The following is a 12,286-nucleotide window of genomic DNA, read 5'->3' as shown; positions in this document are numbered from 1 at the left end:
GTATGTTGTTACTGTACTAACTAGTAACTACTAAATATTAATTTTTATGAAATTGTTATCGCTTACTGAACTATTTTTCCAAAGGGTTCTTCCCAGTTGATTAATAATAGATATATAAATAAATAAATATTATAATTTCAAATAAATAAGTTACTTGATTATTTTCATAAAAACAGCCGAAATCACTAATAATTCTGTTTCATTGTAATTCATATTGTTAAAAAAGTACATAACTATTAATTTGTAAACTAGAATAGACTGTCTAATTTGTACCATAAATATTAATATACTAAAATATACTTTTGTGTTATTAAATAAATTAAAACCAAAAAAATCGATTACAATTCATTACTTATTAGTTATTATGCGTCTTATAATTACTTAACTATTAGTTTTTGTCAACAGTACTTTTAATTACAGACTTGGTATGTAACCTTAGTATCAACTTCATAATGATGCATAGGTGATATGCTTGTGAGCTATTGTGAATTGTGATGTGCTCTGTATCTACAGAAGTTTAATGAAATCGTGCTTTTAAGTTATGTCTGTATCCGCGGATGTACTGAAATAATGGTTTGAAATAGACCTATGACTATATTCTGTCCCACGAGAGAACATACCGGTTCTGCGCATCCCCCTACGTCACCCTGCTGTCGAAACTGGTACCGCTATTACAGGGTGTGGCGTAGGGAACCAGTTTTGGTCGGTGCGCCGCATGATCTCTCGTGGGACAGAGTATAGTATTATATAGTCTCAAAGTCACCGTTGAGTTTGAGGAAGTTTAGGTACGGTCGGCCTTTCTGCCCTTTTTCATTTCACTTTATCGTTTACGCCCGTCATTAGCGATTCCCCCGTTTCACTTCGCGAACAGACGTCGCGATTGATTTCCTCCACCGCAAACGTATAATAATAATATATAATATTATAATAGGTATGTAAGGCTAGTATACTGCTGCAGTGAGTTGCAGCCCGCCCGGTCACGATGACATCGCTACACAATAATAATAATATTCAGGCTTCGCAGTTCGCACACACGAACAAGGACAGCCGATACGACGTTTATAATATATGGTCGTTGTATGCGTGCATGTTTAGTCGTATTATAGTTATTATTATTATTATTATTATTATTATTATATTGTCATCATGCTTTCTGCGACGTCTTGGACGGGAAAAGTTTAATAGATTATTCGTGGGCCGCATACGTATACGTTGTCGAGACAGTTGTCGGGAAGGGGATGAAAAAAATAAACAAATAAAGAAAACAATTTTTTTCCTTCCCGTCGCGTGTCAAACGCAGGAAAAGGACATCGTTGTCGTCGACGTCTCGACTAGGACAATATATATCGAAAACCCATTCTCTGGGCCTAGGTTTTTTTCCCTCCGTTTGCATGTGTTATTGTATACACTACTGCAGTACGATAATATATTATTGTATGTTGGTAACGTTCGGCTCCGAACGAGTTTTCCTGAAAGGTATTCGCCGCCGCACGGTTAGAATTTTATCGTTCTGACGAAAGTCGTCTCGACAGGGCTACTGCAGCTGTCCTTCCACTGCCCCGACGCAATCGACCGATATTATAATTTTAAGATATCATATTGCCTATACGTTGCGCCTGTCAATCGTCCGCGTGATATTATTAATATTAAATTATTATATTTTGATCACCAATACAACGAATCATAATTTAAGCGATCGTTCGATGTTGGATGTCGTATTGCGTTTAGCTATGTACAGGTATCCCTGCAGCTGCCATAGGTAACCCTGCACCGGTGTCGTGGTGATGAGGGGTAAAATATAATTACAACAACTCTCAACGCAGAGTTTATTTAATTATATACGGCTTAAAAAAATGTTCCGAGTGTTGAATTACCCACGTAGTAAAACTCTAAATTAGGGTGTATTTCGTATATTTTAAAATCAAAATATGCCTAAAAATATTATACTCTGCATTGCACAAGCAGTCGGCAGACTTTCTCCCGAGGATTTATTTTTCAAACCACCCCGTCCCTTAAGCCTACGACGCCGTCGGAAAAATGTTTGAAATCTGATTTCTGACGTCTGAGGGTTTTTGTTATTAATTTTGTAATTAACTCTTTTCAAGTGTAGTCATTACACGGCTTTTTGGCTTTCATTTTATCGAAAATCTTATAGCTGCCATTTACTTTTCATGTACAACTAACGGTAACTTTTGTGCAATGTCTTGTCAAGTGGCGGCAGAGACAGAGTGTTGTACACAATTAAATATTTAAATATAATTAAAATTAATTATCTTTTCTGGAAAACTGTTTGATATAAGTTTAATCTATAATTTAATAAAATACACCTCATCTCACAACACCGTATACGTCTTTGTGTCCATAAATCATTTCCTTGACTTTGTTTTATATTCAGTTGTACATCATTATATTGCATAACTACTATAAGACTATGTGGGTGGTTTTACTCGGAATTGTTCATCACAGCCAAACTTGAGTATAATATATTATGAGGAATATACAATTTGAATCTAAAATGCAAATAATTTTTAACCGTATATAGATGATTACTATATTATACTGTAGCTAAATACAATGCGTTTCTAATTTATTAAATACCATTAGGAAGCACTATAATTTAAAGCGATCTATTCGGGTACGTATAATCCTTAAAACGAGATTATATGTACGGTAGAGTATATTATTAAACACTATACTTAAGCTTAATTTGCATAAGGAATTCACTTACTTCGTAAGTTTGCGATCCTGCAGGTGTGGCTGTGGGTGAATAAAATATCCTTAGGCGGTCGTGTATTCCTCTTCCTCTCTCTGGTAGAGTGTTTACAATATTGAACAGACGGTTTAAACGACGGGCAACAAAAAGTTTTGTCTGTGCGTATCCTATATGTAGGTACGTAGTCCTGCTGCAATGTAGTCTGGCAGACGGCAATCTAAGGGTATATAAGTCGTATCCGCGTATATGTCGAAACATAAATGTTTTAATAAGACTTACCTATATACACTATACCGTTATAGGTACATTGTTAAATGTTGAAACCCTCCGTGGCTCACTAGCTCCGTGGCTGTAATATATCAGCGCCACGCGTATATAACAGAGGTATATCCATCTCCGCATTTTAAATTACAATTTTTTCGTTCTCCAATCGTTTACAAGTTTTTATTTTCTTACAAATAAAATGTCCAAACAGTCGTGCTGCGTCTCTATATCGATCGGCAATACACTGACAAAATAATCGGCACAGTGTACTTTCTTTACACTAACACGATTACTGGCGAAAAATTCCATTATATTATTAATGTGTTACTCGCCGAACGCGAACAATAAATTTGTGTGTGTGTGCGTGTGTATAGAGTAACAAGATTTTCGATCGAACGTCCGACAGCTATATATATTATGTACACACCTTTGAATAGGTACAATAGGGTTTTGTGACATTATTAGAACTTTTTAAAAAAAAAAACGTCTGCACGTTTTTCATGAATTTTGTCTGAAGTTTTTTATTTTTACAAATCTGCAGTGTTTAATATAGGTACATGACGTACAATGTAACAATTATTATAGAAACGCGTTGTCGATTTAACGATTGTCAGAAAAAATAACTGTTGCTGAAATAACTTTTATGCTCATCGAGCTCGTTATAACAATATTATTATAAAATGATTGTTTTTTATGATAGTTGTTCTGGGAAATATCCTTACTGTAAATAATATTACATAATATAATATCCCGATAAATCGTTTTTTTTTTAAATAAGAACTATTTGGCCAGTTACGATACTTTTTGTTCGCACATATCATAAAACATTATTATGCCAACACGTTATAGTATCATATAGGTACACGAAATTATATTACTAAAAATATAATATATTCTATGGTTGTTACAACGTTGTTATGACGTTATCGATCGTTTTTTGTCGCAAAATGCTATTTTAGAAACATTCAATTATCGGCGGTGCCCTTTCGGGGAGCCTGCGGTTGGTCTTACAATTGCGCGTTTCTATTTACGTCATAAATACCTACTTCTATCGGGCTGTAAGTATAGCTCAAAAGGTTTTTAAGGGTCGTCACATATTTAAATTTTCTCAGCGTTCAGCTGCGCAGTGGCTAACGACATAAAAGCTACATAATAATGATAAAGTCGCATATTATTATTAAACTTGCGCATGTACAATAATTATATACTTAACCAAAATTAAATTTCTATCTTTCGTAATTCAACTCGAAACTTTCGTCATGCACTCGACGATCGGAAAAGAGCGCGTGAAAGTAAGTATAGACGTCATTCAGCTGGTGCAGTACATTATGATACTATTGCGGCAGTATTCCTTATTCGCGCATAATAAATATCGTCCCGTTTTGTCGTATTTTTGGAGCGTGATGAGGGGTGACGAGAGGGTGTACCTGCGAAAGTTAAATAATATTCTTTGTTTTATTATAATATATGAATCATATGCGGATGGTACTTTGCAGAGCGCGATCAGTCGTCCCGATGACGCTTTCAAGCACGCTTTCAGGTTACGTCGATGTGCAGAGTAAGTCGCATGTGTGCGTATACCTATATGATATATTATTATGCTCGTGCCCGTCCATATACGTCTTTACGATTGTTTCCGTCCCCTATAATATATTGTATGAACGCCGGGAATTAATTTGAATTGTTGTTTACACGGTGTGGAACACGCCTGAGACGGCGGCAGAAGGGCTGCGCAAATGAAGACAATAGTGTGTAATGTAATATAATGATGTATAATATTGTTGTCGTCGAAACTTGTGTCGTCCGATGGGCCGTATAATGTACATGTAATAATGAATGTGCGCCAAATATGTTCGAAAATGGTCTGCAGTGCATGTATATGATATAATGTATTGTATAATATATTATAATATGCCGAAAACAACTGTCCTCCCATATCGATGCAAGCGCATAATTAATAATGATAAACATTAAATACGGATTAATTAAAACGTATTAGTAGGTATGTACTGCAGCTATACAGCAATACAGCATAACATTGCTGTTGACTAATAATCGTCGTTGACACAAAAACAATCTCCTCTGTGCTAAGACCCGATTTGCCAAGACACGTTAAAAACTTAAAAAAAAAAATTATCAATGATCTACATAGTAACAAATGTTAATTATTAAACATATTAAAACTATATAAAATCTCATTTTGAAAACGAAATTCAATATACCTATATAGGTACGTGTTTTGTGGAAAAATACTGTATACATTTTCAATGTTTTGCCACATTGGAGGTTTTATTACTTATTTATTTGTTTTTTTACCAAGCTTACATAGCTGGTTTTTTGATGTCACAAAGGAGGTGGTTTGAATGATAGTCGGTGTAGTATTAAAAATTTTTAATCACATTAACGATTTATATAGTAAGTAACATACGAAAAGTCTTATATATTATTTTTCGTTCGCTCTACGATGCAGATAGGATTATAGCTTAATATTTTTTTCTAAATTCATGGATACGAAAACCTCCAAATTTGTAAATTTGGCACATATGAGGTGTTTTAGTGTCTACGACGTATAATGAATACATCGTGGTTGTCACTTTACCACGATTAAAAAATCTGTTGAAGGAAAGTAGGGAAAATTGTTACCTTTGAAAATCATTATTCATTATGATATTAATAATTAGCAACGAAATAATATAGATAAATTATAATTGTATTTATATTTTTAAAATTCATTTAATTATCTTTAAATGTTCAAATCGTAGTTTAAAATTCAATATTCATGAAACTATCATACAACAGTTATAGGGTATTAATTTATTTTGACTAAATAAAGGAAACTACTGATTCGTGATTTTCTTTCAATATAATATGTATATTTTTCTTTCGCGATATAGTAAGTATTGTATAGTTAGTATACCTAGTACCTACTGAATACAGCTGATATAAGTATATAACTGTATAAGTACGTTTACTTGTTCGTTGATGAGTCGGTACAATAGTATAATATTATTATAACTACCATCATGATCGAATTTAAAAGTAAAACTTTTCAAATTTACTTTAGAGGATTACCTATATTCTATTATTATATAGTTTTTGCAGCATTTATCGAGTACACATTTTAAACTTCGAAAATAAACAATTTTCCGGCATCTTACAGAAATGAAAATTAAAATACATAAAAATAAATGCACGTCTAGAAAATAGCAATCGCGGGCGGAAGATTAAATAACGCATAATTTATGTACCTATATAAAATATTACGCGGATGATACACGCACCACGTCCCTGAAATGATGAACGACACACATATTGTCGTAAGTAATCAACCGTAGTTTTGGATTACTTTATACATTTATAACCTCCGAGAAATGTCGAAAAAAAAACTCAAAAAACAAATTTTCCGGTGATATAATATTATTTTGTTTGTCCTACTTTTTCGTATGTCGGTTTCATTCGATTTCATTCCAACTCGTAGCAGTAATGCGCACACGTCACGTCGTATCAAATCATTGAAATCGTCCGTATTATAGGTGCAGGTATATAATAATATAATATTATATTATATTCCACTTTCATTTGGATCGAAGATCGTGTGGTTTTTTTCTGCTGCAGTTGGTTAATCTATATACGTATTATTTGTAACACATTATAATATATATCGGTCTACACAATAATAATATAATATAATATTGTAAGTAGGCTTACATTTTGTGTAACCAATGTAGTTGTAGCAAATTATTATAATAAATGGACCATAAAATATGTATCTATGTAATTCTGATCAAATATTTCAGTTGATGGCCCAATCGAGTACCTACCAGTTTTTACTTGGTACTGATAACAATAATTATTAAAAACGTTTCAAATACGCATCATCGTTTTAATTACACAATATTTGTTGTCAATAAGCGTTTTCGCTGTTTGTTTTTTCCTGAAATTTTAAATTAAAACATCAAAAGCAGGAACATAACATATATGATATAATATAATATGTATGTCCAAATCGTGTACAATTAACAATTATAATATACCATAAATATACTATATAGGCACCAAGTATTATAGGTACCTACCAACTGTAGTTACAGACAATTAAAAAGTAATGATATGAACTCGGATTGCTTGCCTATTAAAATTCACCGCACTGTAACAATACGGTAAAATGTATTATTTTATTGATCGGAGAGATAAAAAAAAATTCTGTTTAACAATAATTTGTTTGGATATTTTTTTTTTAACCCTGACTGTGCTAGCTTTGTGCGAAATATCGCTACCCGTTGTTAAATGTACGCTTTCGAAATGTCAAGCCATTATTACAATAATATAACGTTTATGACACATTTTTCTACGCGTTAACCTTTACCAGATCGTATTCATATATAATTAATATGTGGATATTTGAAAACCCAATTACGTCGGATCCTATTTAAGCAGTCGTACTTGAGACCACGTTCTAAATAATTATGACATATGCGGTTTCACTTTTAATTATTAATATAATATTTATCTTTTGACCGTTTTCATTTCAACATGAACTTTTCCTGTACGTTTTTTGTGGCCCTTCAGAAAACGTCACACACTTTTTAAAAATATCCAGCACGTAGGATAGCTCATTCACGCTTCTCCTGAAGTATACCCAATGTCCCAGTCGAAACATCACGAGTAGTTTATCTGAAAATCGATGGTCGGCCTATAATATAGTGTACAAGACGTTTTCTGTCAGAACATTTCAAGTTTGGTATTATTATAATAATCACTTATTACTGCAGGGATATAATATTATATATTATGAACATATTTCAATAATTGTTCTCGTGTTATTTTTGTTATTCGCAGCTATTAAGACCTGAACGAAGAATTACCTCGGGATGGGGAGATTTGATGATAATTATTGTTAAAGAGGGACACCGGGAAACATTAACAGAAAGTAAGGGGAACGTTTCCTATTACGGTTTTCACTATACCTATTTCAACGAATCATCAAACTTCTTTATCTCTATTGGTGTTTTAGACGATTTGAGGCGTTTACATAAGCGATAACCTACTCTTTCACAAAGATTTCTAACGCAAAAGTGCATCTACAGCTGCAGTGCCTGTCATCAACAGCCGAAAAGAGAATAATAATATGCACCGATGAAAACGCTATCGAAATAGTTACACACACACGACCATATTATTATATTATACCGACCGACGTGCAGTATTTCGGTCTCAACAATTATTATCATGTCAACTACGACCATAAATCGTGTGCGTATGATGTGTATACGACGCTTTAAATTAGCCGCGGACCGAATAACCGTCGATTGACTGGGACGGAAAAGACGGCGAAGATATGCTCACATAAATTTCGGTGGAACACGAAAACTGTCGCGACTCCCATGGCCCTCGTAAATGCGTCATTATCCGTGTACGCGAGCGCAATAATTTCACTCTTAAGTGTCGTCTCTGCGCGGTCGACGTAAATCGTCGTCGGCGTTTTTTCCTCATTTTTTTTCTGACAGATTTCGAACGTATTTTTGCTCATTCGTTGTCATTGAACAACGTTTTAATAATATATTATTATTATTATTAATATACCTACAACGCGACATCTTGATATCATAATAATAATTATTATTATGCTCGACTCGCTGACTCTTATATTCGAGTCCAATAACATTATAATTGCCACGCCGTAAATACTCTTTTTTAGTGCACGTATATAAAAAGTGCATCCTAGTCGAACGATCCAAATATTTTATTATATTACATATTACGTAACAACAACAATAATAATAATATATTATGAGTACGTGTCGTAACATAATTATTTCAGACGTCCGCGGTGGCGTCAACTCCTCCGTATACGATTTTTCATATTAATTGCGCTCTAATTCATTTACACGAACTAACGAGCGTTTTTATTTTCGGCCGAGTGCGCGCGACACAGCCATTATCACGACGTCTTTTTATTAAGTTTTTGAAATATTATAATATAGTTTGGTTATTTATAGTGTGTATACAATAATAATAGAATAATATACTATACCTATGTTTCCTATATTGCTCCCGTACCTGTTACAAATGATTTTCCAGCCAAAAAGAAAGAAAATGTCTACATTATATTTTTGACAGCACTAAAACAATAATATACGCTTGACATAATATAGCTCTATTCTTTTTACGACGATACGCGTATATTGTATCAATGATATTATATAATGCAATTAGTTTTTATTTTTCAAATCAACGCTTTATCGTATTATTATTACACTAACCATTATAACAAGAAAACGTGATAAATCTTTAAGATAGTATGTCAGACGATAGCTGAACGCGTGTAATACGTTGGGTAATGGGTAATCGGTAATGGGAATGTTAAATAATAAAATATTAACCTTCCGAAATGATATCAAGACATAGTAATATGTTATAATTTAGTAAAAAAAAACTATTATAACATAATTAGTACAATCATATTATAATGTAATATTCTCCTCTAATAATAACTTGCACTCTCTATGTCCCTTCTGCCCTTATAACTACAACTTATTTACTTATCGATATATATTAATCGATTTTTGTTTGTATAAGTATCTCTTAAAATGTAGTTGATATAATATTATATGCTTATAACGTATATACGGTAAAGAAGTGTTTGCTAACCTACATTAGGTCACCATGACCCAATGTTGGGTTGAGATATATTTTGTATGGTGAACTTCAACCGTATTATTACGTTAAATGATTAAATGATATAATATATTATACTATAGAACGGTACATTAGGTAGGGTACGACAATACAACTCGTGTTTTTTTTTTGTGGCAGAAGAAAGGTCTAATATTATAGTGGGTCTTCAATTCAAAACACGAATAAGTGGATGTCGCACTGCTGTACAGTAGGTTACAAGTGGGTTACTGTATAATGGATGGTATTAAATTTGAATTCAATGATATAATATCATTGTATACGAAAAACGATTCTGAGCGGAAACGGTTTGTTAGTGTGGATAATTTATATTATATTTATATTGTTATTACTTATTATTAATACGGTAGCCAGTAAGCTGAATTAATATTATAAAATTACAACAAGATAACTAAAATTGTTATTTTTGGTTATTTATTACGTAATTTCGTCCGCTCAAAACAAGTTAAAATATTTTTAAAATTGTATCGTATGCTGATATAAACACATCCAGTGAACATGTCATGTATCTACGGTTAGAGTTACACCAAAAACCAAAATCGATTTTGCGTAAAAAGTACCTTTTTGGGCTTTTTCCTAAATTTTTGTTTTATTTTTCCTGCGCTTTTGAAAATTATTGAGAATTTCAAATTTTTAATGCACCAAGATTTACTTTCCCATCGAACAAGATACTGTTGAAGAAAATCGAAACAGTGTTACTGCCCCTAATGGTGATGATAATAGACACAAAAATAAAAACACACATCATTGTAAAACCAATAGATTTATCGCTTCACTCAGAATCTAAAAGTTGAGGCCCACTGCAGCAGAGGGGAGACTCTTGAATTTTTATTCTTAACTTACTTATTAATAATGGATGACCATCCTAATAAAATATATGCATTATTATAATATTGACGTGCATAGATAGTGCGTGATATTGACGTTCACACAATTATTTGTCTACGATTTATACAATAATTGAAATACTTTTTCATACAATTTCCGTAGTGTTTTTTTATATCGGTGAACACGTTTCATACTTACCGCCTCGTCTCTAAATTCGTTATCGTATCATCACGTCGTGTCCAATGGTGGCGTAGAGATTATGATCTCATGGTTATAATTAATTTTTTGACAGATGGCGGAAAAATCAAAAAATTCTTTTCCGGATTTAAACAGCTAGTAAGCGCATGTAGGACTGGACGAAAATAATATATCGATAACACCAAATGTGTGTCGGAATAAATATAACGTTCTGGTTATTTTTTTTTAACTCACACGTCTTGCAGAGTGAGTATCCCGTCGGAAACCGAACGTAGCGCACTACTATATCCATAAGGTATTGATATTTCGTGTACCTATGTTTTTTCTTCCGTTTTTCCATTCTGTTTTCTATACGTATATCAATATTATATAAGTATCCTGTGATCGTTAGGAAAAACAAACCGTACCTCTGTTGTTCGATAGTAACTGTTTTTACTAACAGATCACTGAAATCACCTGTACTACAGATACAATGCTTGAACTGAGAAGGTACGCGGAGGAGGGACGGAATCCCTCTTATTTTAAAAAATATTAAGCCACACCCCTTTTGATCGTATCAATATGATATTTAAATCCTACCTACGCATATTTTTTTTTACACTTTGCATAGCCCTTCTAATTTTTTTCCAATTCTATAGCACTGAACTATAATAATATATGTGTATATAATTTACATAATATTGACAGTAATAATAATATTGTGATATAAACTTCGTATTACGTATAAAGTATAATTATAGGTATAAATGTATAATAATAATAGAATATATTATTAATAATACACATATGTTTATATACACGCGGCCACACTCCGCCCTTAATGCGAAAAGGTTTTAAATTTATTATCCCTCATTAATTCCCGAGCCGCGTGGCCAATTAAGTCTAATCTTCGGGGGTGTTTTTTTCGGTATTATTATTTTTAATACGCCACCGTCCCCCTGGGAACAAGGGAGCGTATATACACATATAATCTCTCGCTCGTACCCGCCGTGTATAATATACAAACGAAACAATAGCTGGTGCACTTGCACTCTGAATACATGTGTAATGTGTATATGCGGGCATGCGGGATTTCTTCGCGTGCACCGAAATGTTACAACCCTCTATCGGTCGGGGTCTAAAATTTCACGAATTGAAAAGACCACTGGGAATTTACTGCTGCAATATGCCTCCATATGAGGTACCTGTTGTAGACGTTACATTTTCTGTTTTATATTCAGTTTTTTCTTCTTTCCAAAGACATTTTATATAACAATATTCTGTTTTTGTAGCGCAAAAAAATATCCGTACCTATGATACACGTGTTTCAGTTCAATGGGGTCGAACACGAATAATATTAAAACTGCAGCAGCTCATGCAGCCTGGTGGTTGTCGCCCCCGGCGGTCTTAGTGCTCTTGATTTAACCTCTCATAGGCTTCTATACAATAAAGGAAAAAAAAATTAAAATAATAATGAAATAATATATTAATATGACCGGATTGTATGTATTTGAAATGCATTTGTCTTGACAGATGCAGTGCAAATGCAACGTAAAAATATGTACAAATACTATACGGTATTATAGGTAAGTAGGTACCTATTATAAA

This window comes from Metopolophium dirhodum, chromosome 2 (genome assembly GCF_019925205.1).
Source record: "Metopolophium dirhodum isolate CAU chromosome 2, ASM1992520v1, whole genome shotgun sequence".
Taxonomy (NCBI): Eukaryota; Metazoa; Arthropoda; class Insecta; order Hemiptera; family Aphididae; genus Metopolophium; species Metopolophium dirhodum.
Note: the sequence above shows the minus strand (reverse complement) of the source record.